Source organism: Glandiceps talaboti, chromosome 1 (assembly GCF_964340395.1).
Source record: "Glandiceps talaboti chromosome 1, keGlaTala1.1, whole genome shotgun sequence".
NCBI lineage: Eukaryota > Metazoa > Hemichordata > Enteropneusta > Spengelidae > Glandiceps > Glandiceps talaboti.
In genome coordinates, this window is record NC_135549.1 from 31,959,057 (window position 1) to 31,973,752 (window position 14,696).

The window sequence follows — 14,696 nt, forward strand, 5'->3', positions numbered from 1 at the left end:
CTCATGAGACTTCATGATTTTATCACTTTTCTCAAATGCGTAAAAAAAAGTTAAGGGTCGGCATGAAAAAACTAGGTGGGGTTGGGTAACCGGAACCAAACAACTTTTTTTATTTGGCCTAATAGTTTTATTTTACAAATAAATATTTGTACAAAATATCTGCATACATACGGCATGAGCATGTTTCACATCATGTGTTGCTAAGTTACCATGGTAGCCACTATACGGTGGTAACACTCTGCTAAAATCACATTGGTTTGTTTGGCAGAATATTAACATTTATTCGAAGGTAATATATTACGCTCATTCAAAGTACATGATCAGAAACTATTATAGATACTAAAAAAATATTGAAACATAAAACTTGCCATAAAAGAATGTATAGCTTTTCCCTTATAAAAGTAAAGTGTTCCCCAATCAAAGTAGTGTAATTGTTCTACAATCAAAGTAAAATGTAACTGATCCCCAATCAAATTAGAGTGTAATAGTTCCCCAATCAGAGTAAAATGTAACTGTTCCCCATTCAAAGTAAAGTGTAACTGATCCCTCAATTAAAGTAAAGTACAACTGTTCCCCAATTAAAGTAAATTGTAACTGATCCCCAATCAAAATGAAATCAAAGTAAAGTGTAACAGTTCCCCAATCAAAGTAAAGTGTAACTGTTCCCAATCAAAGTAAAGTGTATAGTAACTGTTCCCCAATCAAAGTAAAGTGTAACAGTTTCCCAATCAAAGTAAAGTGTAACTGTTCCCCAATCAAAGTAAAGTGTAAATGTTCTCCAATCAAAGTAAAGTGTAACTGTTCCACAATCAAAGTAAAGTGTAACTGTTCCCTAATCAAAGTAAAGTGCAACTGTTCCTAATCAAAGTAAAGTGTACATAACTGTTCCCCAATCAAAGATATGTGTAAATGTTCCCCAATCAAAGTAAAGTGTAGCTGTTCCCCAAACAAAGTAAAGTGTAACTGTTCCCCAATCAACATAAAGTGTAACTGTTCCCCAATCAAAGTAAAGTGTAACTGATTCCCAATCAAAATGAAATCAAGTAAAGTGTAACTGTTCCCCAATCAAAGTAAAGTGTAACTGTTCCCCAATCAAAGTAAAGTGTAACAGTTCCCCAAACAAAGTAAAGTGTAACTGTTCCCCCCAAAAAGTAAAGTATAACTGATCCCCAATCAAAATGAAATCAAGTAAAGTGTAACTGTTCCCCAAACAAAGTAAAGCGTAACTGTTCCAGTCAGAGTAAAGTGTAAGTGGTCTCCAATTAAAGTAAAGTAAAGTGCAAGTGTTCCACCTCTCTCTCTCTCTCACACACACACACACACACACACACACACATAGACAGAGACAGATAGACAGAGACAGACAGTTTGCCATGCTAAAAGCACTGTTGAATCTAAGAACTTTAGCTGTGCTAAAAATGATTGATCCAAAACTAAAGCAAAATAACAAATTTGTCATATTTTAACCAAATTGACTGGTTTTATCTCCCTATTTTCTTCCAACAGTTTTAACATTAAGTAGCATCTGTGTGAATATCTATTTTGGTCCATTTCAAGTATTCTTAACCAATATTTAATACATCTCTTGAAGTAAAATACATATAGTGGATAACGGCCATATTTGCTAATGGCAGCTTGATCGCTAACATTACCACCAACACTAATAAGAAATTTGCAAAACTGGAAGTGGACTTTTTCTATCTGTGGAGAATATACTCAAAATACCAGATCTTGCATGCCATACAAAAATTGGAGCAACTATTGTATCGAAAAGCTAAACACATCAACGTTTGGGAGTCCTGCAAGCTTGCGAATCAGCACTTGGAGTTGAAACAGTTTTTTTTTGCCTTGTACAGATTTGTTTTGCTTAGTAGGATAAAGGAGAGAATTAAGCCAAGGTGTTTGTACTGAGAATAACTTTTATGAATTGACCATTATAAACCAACTGTTCAAAATTTCTTATACATCTTCCTCTATGAAATACTATGTGTGTTTTTGCTTAAATTTACACTGTGTAGCCCAATCGGAGCAAATAATGCTCAAATTGATGAATTTGTCTTTGAATATGTATGGCTAAATCTGTTCTTCAACTAAAGTAAAGTGCAACTGTTCCCTAAAAAAAGTAAAGTGAAACAGTTCCCCAAACAAAGTAAAGTGAAACAGTTCCCCAAACAAAGTAAAGTGTAACTGTTCCCCAATCAAAGTAAAGTGTAACTGTTCCCCAATCAAAGTAAAGTGTAACTGTTCCACAATCAAAGTAAAGTGTAACTGTTCACCAATCAAAGTAAAGTGTAACTGTTCCTAATGAAACAGTGTAACTGTTCTCCTATAAAACTAAAAAGTATCACTCTAAGTATAGCTGTTCCACCTGTAAAAATAAAGTATAACTGAATCTGCCATGACAGTTGTTGCTCTATAAAAAAAGTGAAGTTGTCCCCCTCATAAAAGTGGAGTATAACTACCCCTATAAGAGTAGTAAATCTGTTCCCTTACAGAAGTGATGTGTAGCTGTTCCAATCAACGTACAGTATAACTCACCCCCTATTAATGTAGTATTGCCATTCAATCATTAGAGTAAATTATTGCTGTCTAAACTGTCTAAAAGTAATAAACTCCCCATAAGTGTAGTGTAACTGACCCCCCTAAAAAAATTAGTATAGTTATTCCTCCATGAAAGTAAAATGTAGTCGTCTCCTCATAAAAGTATAGTTGTATAGTTATTCCCCTCATGTAAGTACAGGTGTTCCCTCAGAAAAGTCAAGTCTATAAGCTTTCCCCTTATCAATGTATAACTGTCCTAAATAGAAGATGTACAGCTATCCCCCCACCCCATATAAATGTGGTATAACTATTCTGGTACCCATAGGGATTCTAATCTATATCAAAGCTTCGCGTACAATTAAATATAACATGATAACAAATGTATATTAAAAAATTATATCCAAAATGTCATTATATATAAAATGGTAGACCATATTGCTTTGTTTCTTTGCATAAGCTTAACAATCACCCAAAGTTAGTTTGTGTTAGTCTTTACAGATATGGTTAGAGATTAGTATGGTTAATGGTTAGGGTTAGGTGCTAAGACTAGAGGTGACCAAAGCATATGCAAAGGGACTGGGCAACAGAGTCTACCAAATAAATACAATGAAGATTCGTATGGGTTACATATTCTTCAATTGTATGAAATGATAATAACGATATGATATTCAAATTCTTGATAATTATGTCTAGCAATTCATATTTTATATGCAAATGCTCAGCATATATTCTCCATAATCAAATGAGTGAGAAGGCATTTGTTTTAGAAGTAGTTTTAGACTATAACAAGATGGCACTAATTAAGCAACACTATCAAAATTGCTCTACTGAAATTGTCAGTTGATATATAATTGCTCCATTTAAAGTTGTATGTGCCATTTTTATGGTTGCTTGGGATTATATACGTATTAGAATAATACCTAATTAATTCTTCTTTTGACCCCAACATCAATTGATTAACATGTTGCTAGTAAATATGGTAGTTGTGGTGGCTATGTTTCCCTTCTCCCCACTTTGTAATATAACCATTAACAAGCACTTTAAGACTCATTGGACACCCCAATAAATACACTAATCTGTCAGCCATTTTATTGTGCAAGCCTCCTCTGAGATATCACATTTTTCAAATAAATTTGCACATCATCTTTCATTTTTGAACAGGTTATCATCTTTATCATACCAAATATCAACTAAGCTGTGTCTGGGGTTAACTTTGTCTTTTCTTACCTTATCAACATCTATAGCACAGTCACTTTTTTGTTTAACAATTTTCCTAAGTAGACACACCCTAGTAACAACACCTAAACAAATAATCAACTTAAGCAGTAGGTCCAGTGATTTCAAGCTTTAAGCAAAGGTGTAATCATTTTGTTTTGCTAAATACATGTTATTTGAGAGGGACAGCTATACTTGAAGGAACTCACTGGAACCAGTTTAACTATTCCTTTCAATGGCTGAATTTAGTAATTATTTACTAATTATTGTTGTTGTTGATACTGTATTTGATTTTTGATATACAATCCTGAGCTGGGTATGGATTTGTTGACAAATTATAAATATATGCTTCACATGAAAGTTGACAATATGAACAATAATTATGTAATATAAGTTGTTAATTTTACAGCTTCTGGTTCTTACAAAGACTACCTCTATGTTCTAGGTCACTCATTAATACATGTCATTGTTGATGCAAATTCCAAATGACTTGAAGATGTTAAAGACTGTTAATTATTACCAAGACAAGCTGACCAACCCTGATAGGAACTGGTAGACTTCTTCCTCTTCCTGTACAACATTAACATTGCGGTGGATTGCAAAGAGTGTTCTTGGTGATGTAACTGGTAGTCTTGACTTCTTCCTCTTCCTGTACAATATTAACACTGTGGTGGATTGCAAAGAGTGTTCTTGGTGATGTAACTGGTAGTATTGACTTCTTCCTCTTCCTGTACAACATCAACACTGTGGTGGATTGCAAAGAGTGTTCTTGGTGATGTAACTGGTAGTATTGACTTCTTCCTCTTCCTGTACAACATTAACACTGTGGTGGATTGCAAAGAGTGTTCTTGGTGATGTAACTGGTAGTCTTGACTTCTTCCTCTTCCTGTACAACATTAACACTATGGAGGATTGCGAAATGAGTTCTTGGTGATGTAACCGGTTGTCTTGACTTTTTATTCATCTTCGTACACAATCTTTACAACTTCCTGTGATGAATTGTGATATAATGGTACATTGTAGTCTTGACTTCTTCCTCCTTTTGTACAATATTTACTCTGCTGTGGACTGTGGACTGTGACATGTTCTTGGTGATGGACCCAAGTCTATGATTGTATTTCTGCAGCAACTTTAGCTAATATTGGGTATACGTATAGTTCACACTTGAGGTTCTCTGGTCAGAGGGATGTTGATGCCTACAATTCAAAAATCATTAACACCTACATATCAATGAACGCAGAAATTAAGACACAACAAGCCATGTACATTCTAAAATAATGTGTTCATTAAGAAGGGACATGTCATGAGCAGAAGGGCAGTGGTGGACACCAATTTTGGCAGCTGTGTGCCATTGAGATGCATGACAAAAAAGTAATAGAGACGTCATGTTTTGCATGCATTTTTAATTTGAAGACTGGTTGGTCATTTGACAGCTCACTTTATTTTTTTAATCTGTGTAGAATACTATCTGATAATCAAATCAAAATCAACCTTGGTAGAGAGCATAACAGGTGTTTCTAACAGAAGAAATGTGTTTTGACCATGTATAACTAGACAAAGACTAGCACAACTAATGACAGTAAGAAAGAGATGCATCAGAAAATAAGTAAAACAATATAAGCTCTAATTAAATACCTTTTCATATAGTTTCCTACATATCTGAATCATGCTGTTGGCCATTTTGATTTTGTTGTGTTGTCTGAGTAGAGAGAAAGATGAGCAATACATGTCCATGTCATCGTCATGCTAAAACAATACATTGATTCTAAACAATATTGGTACATCAACTATCTGCATATTACCATTCTGTCATGGACATTAGTATATAACTGATGAACATAATATAGATCTTGTGAATGATCACTGATCTAAATATCATGCTGCCCAACTGGCGACTGACACAAGATGAACACTTTGCAAAGCTGGACAGAGTGAAAACAACTCACCTTGCAGACAGCATTTTGCAACTCATGAACAAAGAATGTCACAGTGATTGGTGAATAAAAAACAATAGTCTGCAGAGCACTATGCAAATTATGATTAATACTTTGAGATTGACCATTAACTGGATGGACAATGGGAAGCAGTTAATGAAGTATTCACTTCAGTTCACATGGAGCAACACATGGATGGCTGCATTGCTAAATGAACAAAGAAATGGCTATAAATGTTGCAGATATATCCTTACCCCATCCTTTGCATTGTGACCAGTACTTTCCCCTTTTCAGTGTAAAATCTAATTACATTGACAAAAAATAAAAATGAAATTGGCAAAAAAGATACAATGAAATAAATTTGAATTTCACTGATCATGGAGCATGTTATCTTGAGTGTGTCAGATGAAAGTTCATGCCATGAACATTGGGACAGATATATATAGGAAATATGACATTATTGTTTCAAATACATTGACAGTTGGCATTAATGACATATTGGAAAGAGATGGCAATGTGACAAACTCTTTCCCACTGACTCAGGCACATCATTTCATTGAACACTTCCATAACTTCACCAGTATGGTTACCCCCTCAATTTGTATGGCCTTGCCTGACGGACAACATACCTGGATATCAAAGGCATCAGATTTTGATCAGTTTGAATAAACATTTTTTGAAGATGATAGAAGTTAACAGAAGCACCACACATCACAGAGGCCAGTAAAGAATATACAACTGTTCATTTTGTGTTATCGGTGTGTTTTGATCAACACATGGTGTACATAATCACAGCACCCTCTAATCCAATTCAATGCATCATTGATGTACAACAATATTTGTGACCCACAAAACCAACCAGCAAATAAATGAACTTGACAAGCAAACCGACTAACCAACAAACCAACCAACAAACTCAAAGGACCAATCAACTTACCAAACAACTATAAACAAGATAAATGAATTAACCAACAGACAACAAACTAACACAGACAGCAAAACAACCTATATACTAGAATATCAACCAACCAACCACGTCAACAGACCAACCAACCAACTAACCACCAACCAACTAACCACCAACCAACTGATGACAAATCCAACTAATAAACAAAATAACCAACTCATCAACCAACCAACAATACAACCACAGGTTGATGTGTTTATATAAACTGTGGGTCTGTCAGAACTTATTGATAAAACAGAATGTATTATATTTTCTTACTGGACTTCATGATGTTTGGTTCTTCTGTACACTTGCATCAAAAAAAGGTTTACCTAGAGTGATCAACATCTGATGCATTTAATAATATATGTTATCATTCAGGCTGTGCCATAAAGATTTGACCATACTGGTGAAGTTGTGGAAGGTTTTTGAAGTGCTGTTCATGATTCAGTGTCAAAGAGTTGGTAATAATGTCTTCTCATTCCAATATGTCTTGTACGGCAACTATCAAAGTATTGCCCCAATAATGCCCTACATCCAATGTATATCTGTCTCTATGTTCATACCATTACCTTTCATCTGACACACTCAAAGTAATGTGCTACATGACTGGTGAAATTCATTTTCAGTTCATCAAGTCTTTCTAGCAAATTGCATGTTCATTTGTTCTCAATAGAATTCGATTTTGCAAGGAGAGGTAAAAGGTATTGGCCAAAATGCAAAGGATAGAGGATGAATAAATCTACGACATTTGTGGAAATTTCTTTGATTCTTTTATTGCATGCAGCCATCGCACCATGCAGGCAGACCTGAATAATAATTATATATGCACATCAACATATTCAAATATGAAATTTAAACATTGTCTATTGTTTTTAGTTTTCATAGATTTGGCAGTCTGGACATATTTGCTTGTGTTCCACTGTGTGTGCTTTCAGCACATTAATGCAACAGAATTCAAAAAATACTTTACAACTTAAGATCTAGCTGTCAACTTAAATATTTAAACTTGAAACGTACTAGTATCTGACCTGAATAGAAAGTCACAGTTGAGACATAACTCCAGTTGACAAACAAATTGCATGCACATATCAATCAGTTAATTAACATCTAGTGCAATCTGACTAGAGCAAAGATATAACGGTTGAGAATTTCAAATGTAACAATTATCAGAACTTATCTTGGTTGTCTAAGATCTTAATCAGCTTTCAGGTTGGCATTAATTTTGTGAAAGATGTTTGAAATTTCTTGATTGATTTTCGTTCACTGATGCATCAATATCCTTTTACCTGAAAGGACAAACAAATTAAAATATTAACATTAAAAGTGGAACATTAAGTAATCAATGACAAATTCTTAGGCTTTTGTATTCCTAAATCCTTCAAAAAATGTTTCTTGATGAAGAATAATATGCCGTTCGGAGTGATTTGAGTCAGACATTTCTCGAAGTCTTGCTTATCTGTGTACTCATGATGATATACATACATCTGCCTCACAGTAACTCTTTGTGACAGGATGACCAGCTATCATCAATAGTAGATTAGCTATATATACAAGTTGGTCTTTTGCAGTCAAGTGAACAAATCTTCAACCAGCTTATCACATGACAAGAGACTGATCAGTCTCTTTCATTATTCAATCTCATCAAAATCCTATGTAGTGGGTGGCTATTTGTTCAACTGCTATATTATCTTCCACTTTTGGTTATGCTACATGGTCTTGGTTTACCCCTACATTTGAACATTACATGTCAATGAGAATTGGTCAGATGTAGGGGCAGGTAATAGATCGAACTGAAATACAGTTGACCACTACTTCACATTGCTAATTAATCCTCTATGAATATTTTTCTTTAATAGCTTATGCATAATTTGTACCCGCCTGTAATTGGAATGTCCAAAACACACTATTTCTCAATTGGCTCTGGCTGGAAGGTTGACAGATGCAGAGTTAAGGGAACAATCAGTAAATATGGGGGGGGGGGGATCAGGCCCGGGCTGTTGTGTAAGATATCTTCCTTCTTTCTCCCCATTAAAATATTTCAATTTAAGTGCTGCCTAGTCCCAGAATCAGTGGTTTAAAGGACTTAATCCCACTGCTAAAACCATGTTGAAATTTTGAAAGGTATTGGTTATTTCCCAACTACTACACACTATACAGAATTACATTGTAAGTCACATTGTTGTAAACCACAGCCTCTTTACGGCACTGTCCAAGACGCACCATCATGAGGCTGAGGTGCATATTTCATATATTACATATTTCTTAGCTCATGAGCTCTGACTTGTGAGAATGGTTAAATCAGTACTGTGTTACGTACAGAAAAGACGATACAATCGGCAACTTAAACTTAGAACGGGTTTATTCCAAATCTAAATTATTACTAAAGTTTACAATGCTGAGTGTTATGACCGTACAGGCGAACCTAATACACACACAGTTTACTTGAGATTAACGTAATAATATAAACAGCATATGAGGAAATTCCTACACAATTAACCAGCATTTGAAATTAATACTGTTTAAAGATGGTACAAGAAAAATAAAGTCCTAGTAAACAAGGTCTTACTTGAAGTAAAGAAAGCTAAATGCAGAACAGCTCTTACAACTTACTCTAATTTGCACACACCCAGAAACCTTCAGGTGTACTGGTCGTCACATGTTATTTCAGGTTAACAATGGCTACCGAAGTTTGTAGGACAGCAAACTGATTTATAATTCACAAAGTTCACAGAATACCAACTGTATTTCAAGTCCGCACAGAAAGATCGACATGTAGTTTCCAAACGAAGAAGGTGCTAAGTCCAGTCTCGATAACATCGGCAATATCAAAGAGAGTTCCAAAGTCTAACTGTATTGTGTAAAACAGTCACTTCCTTAGCCAAGTACAGGTTTCTCAAAACTCACTAGCTGTGCTGCAACAGAAAAGTCCATGCGTTCTATGCGACTGCCAGGCTATTACTGTCCAGGCCATGCCAACCCAATACACAAAATGTTCATGTCCCTGTAAGTGTGTCTATTGACATGCAAATTAAAATAATTACAATTTCAAAGCAATAAGTAATTAGACAACCTCAATGGAAAATTCCATAACTCTTAAGACATTGACCGGTCGCAGAGGGGTCACAGAGAAAATTGCATCATCATAACAACTGCATTAATCAATATGTGTGTTTGGATCTCACTGGCTGAATTTACACCCAGAACATTAACACTCAAACACTATATAGACACACTCCCGATATTGTCGGGAATGAGATTAAAGTTACATCTCAACAACAGCATTATCCCTAATACATCTTACCCAACTGTTTCTGTTTTACTCCACTAGACCCACTTTGACTTCTGTCCTCACATCACATGCCACAATTAATTCAGTATATGAGTTTCAGCAGCAATTTGATTGACATGGTCTCATACTATTGTACCTTCCCTATCCTTAACCCTAACCCTCTCCATAACTGATGTGGCAGCAGTAGGATACCCCCCCCCCCATTCACAATTAGACAATAGAATGAGTCAAAGTAAAATGTGACACTCCCCTTATCCCATTTTTTCAAAATATGGCCCTCCCCAAGAACCAACTTGTAAAGCAGTCAGTGACCCCCCCCCCCATTTTCCCACCCCTTTCTTTATAATTATTGATGTCTCTCTTAACGTGATTGTTTGAAAGTGATACAACAATGCTTTACATAAGCGATGAATAAAAAGGTACTGTAGCATTACACTTGTTTCAGGCACTACCACTCACTACTAGTTATATATATACCAATTACAAGCTAGGGAAGGGACTGCGCACTGTGTACATGTATTATGTCCCCATAACTGATTTTTGTGTTTCCCCCTAACAAAGTATAGTCTTACCTAAGAAAATGAATGTTAAGTAGGTACAATGGAGATAGTATCTTCCTCCTGATATTGGTATCAAGTACAGCTACAAATCCTAACTTGTAGGTGGTCGTAGTCAAGATGTGCTTGTAGCTCAGTATCCGGGTATGTTCTGCATTGTTGACATTGTTGCAGCTCCGTCATTGGTCCTCTTTGAGGGTGTCAGTCATGTGTCAGTCACCTGACAACACTTCTCCCTGTTCTATAAAAAAAATGAGTCAAGGGAGAGGTAATGCATTTCTTCTAATTACAACCATACATTTTTTATGAGGGCAAGTTAATAGCATGTCTATCTATAGTGACTGATTTGTGAGAGGTCAAGGGGCAATAATATGCCAGAGGGCAAACCACCAAGGTAGGTTACACCTTCTGTTACTTGAAACAAGGGTAGTTGGCAGTAAATAAACATTTTGGTAAATTCTCTCTGGGACAGTGGGATGGGCAGAATAATTTAGTTAAGGGAAAAACCACCAACGTAGGTTACTTCCTCCATATTTCCAAACAGGGGGTGTTTATTCAACATAGCCATTTTGGGGAAAGTCTTACGTAATTACCTCATTTCTAAATTTACCTTTTAGCTGTAAATGCGTAAAAGGGCCACCAACCTGCTTCTTTTCAACTAGTAAAAAACTAACTAAGAAGAAAGTTAACTAAGTAGTAAAAAGCTAACTTAACTAGTAACAAGCTAACATAACTAGTAACAAGCTTAGATAAAAATTGCACTGGCACTGAACGATGGGGTCAATGACAGGGAAGGTGGCTTGCTTATACCACACTACAACAACATTTTGAAAACTTTAATGAATGTGTAATTTGTTTTGATTGAGAGCATAGTGAAACTTAAATGTACCTACTCTGAGGGAGAGGGGTGAATTTGAATTGAAGAAATTTACTGAACTATCTTTTGAGAAGAGAAAATATTTTTATTTACCCGTAATTTTGGTTTGAAAATGTAAATAAACACGGGCAACTTATTTCAATAGGTAAACTTTGGATAATAAAGAATTTGGGGCAATGAGGAAAACCGCTATTGGAGTATGCTCCCAGGGAGTTGAGGAAGTATCATTGTGCTGCTATAGATCCATGCCAGGGGTAATAATTATAAAGCGCTTTGATCACAAAGTGGGAAACCGCTATATAAAAACCAACATTATTATTATATAGAGCTACAACTGGGGACAGAGTATTTAATTTATTCAGCTGTGCTAATTTATTCAAAGAATCTTTTGCATTAAACAAAGGAAATTTCTGAATTTGCTTTAACAAATTCAAAATTACTTTAATATTGCTGTAACTGCAGGAAATACCAATAAATAAAATTTAAAATTTAATTAAACAGGAGACAGGATGAATTTGGCCAGTTGGCGTATGAAGCAAGGATCGACAACTTCCGCACTCAACTGTGACGTGGCATTTTGGTCATGCCACATGGGCGGGAAATTTTAAAGATGGGCGGAGGCACCTGCTCAGTGAAAACCATGAATTCTTTTCGAAACCTGCTAGTTTGGACGAGGATTTTTGATTCGAAACAAATGAGGCGTTTGTTGAAATTTAGTAGACATTCGTTGAGCTAATACTAATTTTAATTATGGGCTAACGCTAAACGTAATCAGCACGAAAATCAAGTAGCATTCGGTCGTCTACCAACCATGCTACCAAAATTACAGTATTGTTCAGTGAAACACTTTTCCTAAACAACGAAAGTAGTCTTACTTCAAACAATCGCTGTTAGCATGGTTAGGTAGGTACAATCCAGATAATATCTTCCTCCAGATGTAGGTATCAAGATACGGCTAGCCGGCTATGAGTCTCAACTGTAAACACCTCAACTTGACGGAGTGTTTGACGCGACGAGCTTAGCCTTTTTGTAGCTCAATCCTTGACCATCGCTGAGGGCGCCAGTAACGTGTCAGTCACCTGACACAACACTGGTGAGCTGTCAGCGCACAGAGAGCAGTATATGGGCACCTAAGTTCTTTAACATAGTAAAGTGACTTTACTATCTGCAATAGTAATGCCAACATACCAATCAGAATCAGAATGACTTTTATTCATACCACTAGGGAAAAGTAAAACTAGACATTTACAATTTTTATGTAAAATGCGAAACTTACATTAACTTTAGCTTTTTGAATTTATGAAGTTATTTGATAATCATAATCATAATGTTTAATTCTTATAAAGCGCATTACATTAAAAATAACCTCAATGCACTGTACAACTGATTGGAGAGAAAAAAATAGACATAAAATACAACAAAAATAAAACTTAAAAATGTCTCGATATTATTGAGAAACATACCAGTGAAAAGGTTCACTTGTAAAAAAGTAAAATATACAAAATGGCTAGTTATAAAACGACTTAAAAATGTAAGTTTTCAAAGTGCTTTTAAAACTTACATTTTTAACTTAGAGTCTGCTGGGAAATGTTTTGCGATTACACAAAATATTCAACAGAAACAATGTCAAAGTCAGTTATAGCTGCATGCCAAACATGGCTACCATAATCAAAGCGCATAACGCCACCATCTCCAACAGCGAAACTAAACCCACTCAAAAACCTTGTAATTGCAGACAGAAAGACACCTGCCCTCTGAACGGCGAATGCCAAACGGAAAACATCGTATACCAAGCCACCGTCCACGGAAAACAAACAAAAGTATATATCGGTCTAGCTAACAGAGAACAACTTCAAACAGAATTACGCCAACCACAAACAGTCATTCAAACATGAAAAACACGAAAACAGCACAGAACTATCAAAACACATTTGGAAACTGAAAAGAAACAATGAGCCTTTTTCCGTATCCTGGTCCATCAGCAAGAAAGCCCAAGCATACACCAATAAAACAAAACGATGCAACCTGTGTTTAACCGAAAAACTAACTATTATTAAAGCAGACAAAAGCTCCACACTAAACAAAAGAACTGAGTTGATATCCAAATGCCGACACGAGAATAAGTTTTATTTGTCCAACTTCAATAGAGCATCTATCACCTAAACTAAACCCGTTAACTAACGGAACATCAAAGCCCAACATGTAACAACCCGCCAACACTTACTTGTCCGCACCCAATAACTCACACAATAACAACCAACACCTCCACACATACAACACCTACCCACCGACACAGACAATAGTGATGGTATTTCTATTATCTACACTCTATATATACAGCACACCCAGAGAGTAAGCCTCAGAGTGTCTGATGATCGCACTATGCGTGAAACTCCGAGTTACAACCAAGAAAGAGTTCCAGTACTACCAAAACTATACAGAAAGTTGACGGTTTTCAGATTGGTGAGTATGGTTATTTTTAACCCCATGGCTTTGAAGGTTTTAGTTATGTCTTTTCTGATACTTTCTGATTTACTTCCGGTGATGTTCTTGAAGGCGGCTAGTCCGTCGTCCCTATATAGACCTATGTTTTCTTTACCGTATTTTTTGAGGGATTCTAATAACATTAGAATCCCTCATAATTATTAGAATCCCTCAAATTTGCCGGCCAATACACCACCATATCAGATGAAGACAAACAAATTATCATGCACGCGCGGAAATCTCTCCTCTTTGATAAAACCAAACCATGGGTAAAAAAGAATAGCAATGGATCATTTGACGTCACAATGGGAAGCAACGACGGGGCCGAAATATGCGAACTGGTCGGAATATTCATGCTACACAAATTAGCCAAAAAATACGGTAAAGAAAACATAGGTCTATATAGGGACGACGGACTAGCCGCCTTCAAGAACATCACCGGAAGTAAATCAGAAAGTATCAGAAAAGACATACTAGTAACTAAAACCTTCAAAGCCATGGGGTTAAAAATAACCATACTCACCAATCTGAAAACCGTCAACTTTCTAGACATAACGCTCAACCTCAACAACGGTAAATATTACCCTTACAGGAAACCCAACGACAACCCCATGTACATACACACACAGTCTAACCACCCACCCAGCATCATCAAGAACATATCGTCAGCCATCGGCCGTAGAATTTCCGACATATCATCCGACGAACACATCTTCAACCAGGCAGCCCCACTGTACCAAAATGCACTAAAAACCAGCGGCCACAAAGAGAACATCACGTACACCAGCACCCCTACGCAGAAAAACAAGAAAAACAGAAATAGAAACACCATCTGGTTTAACCCACCATA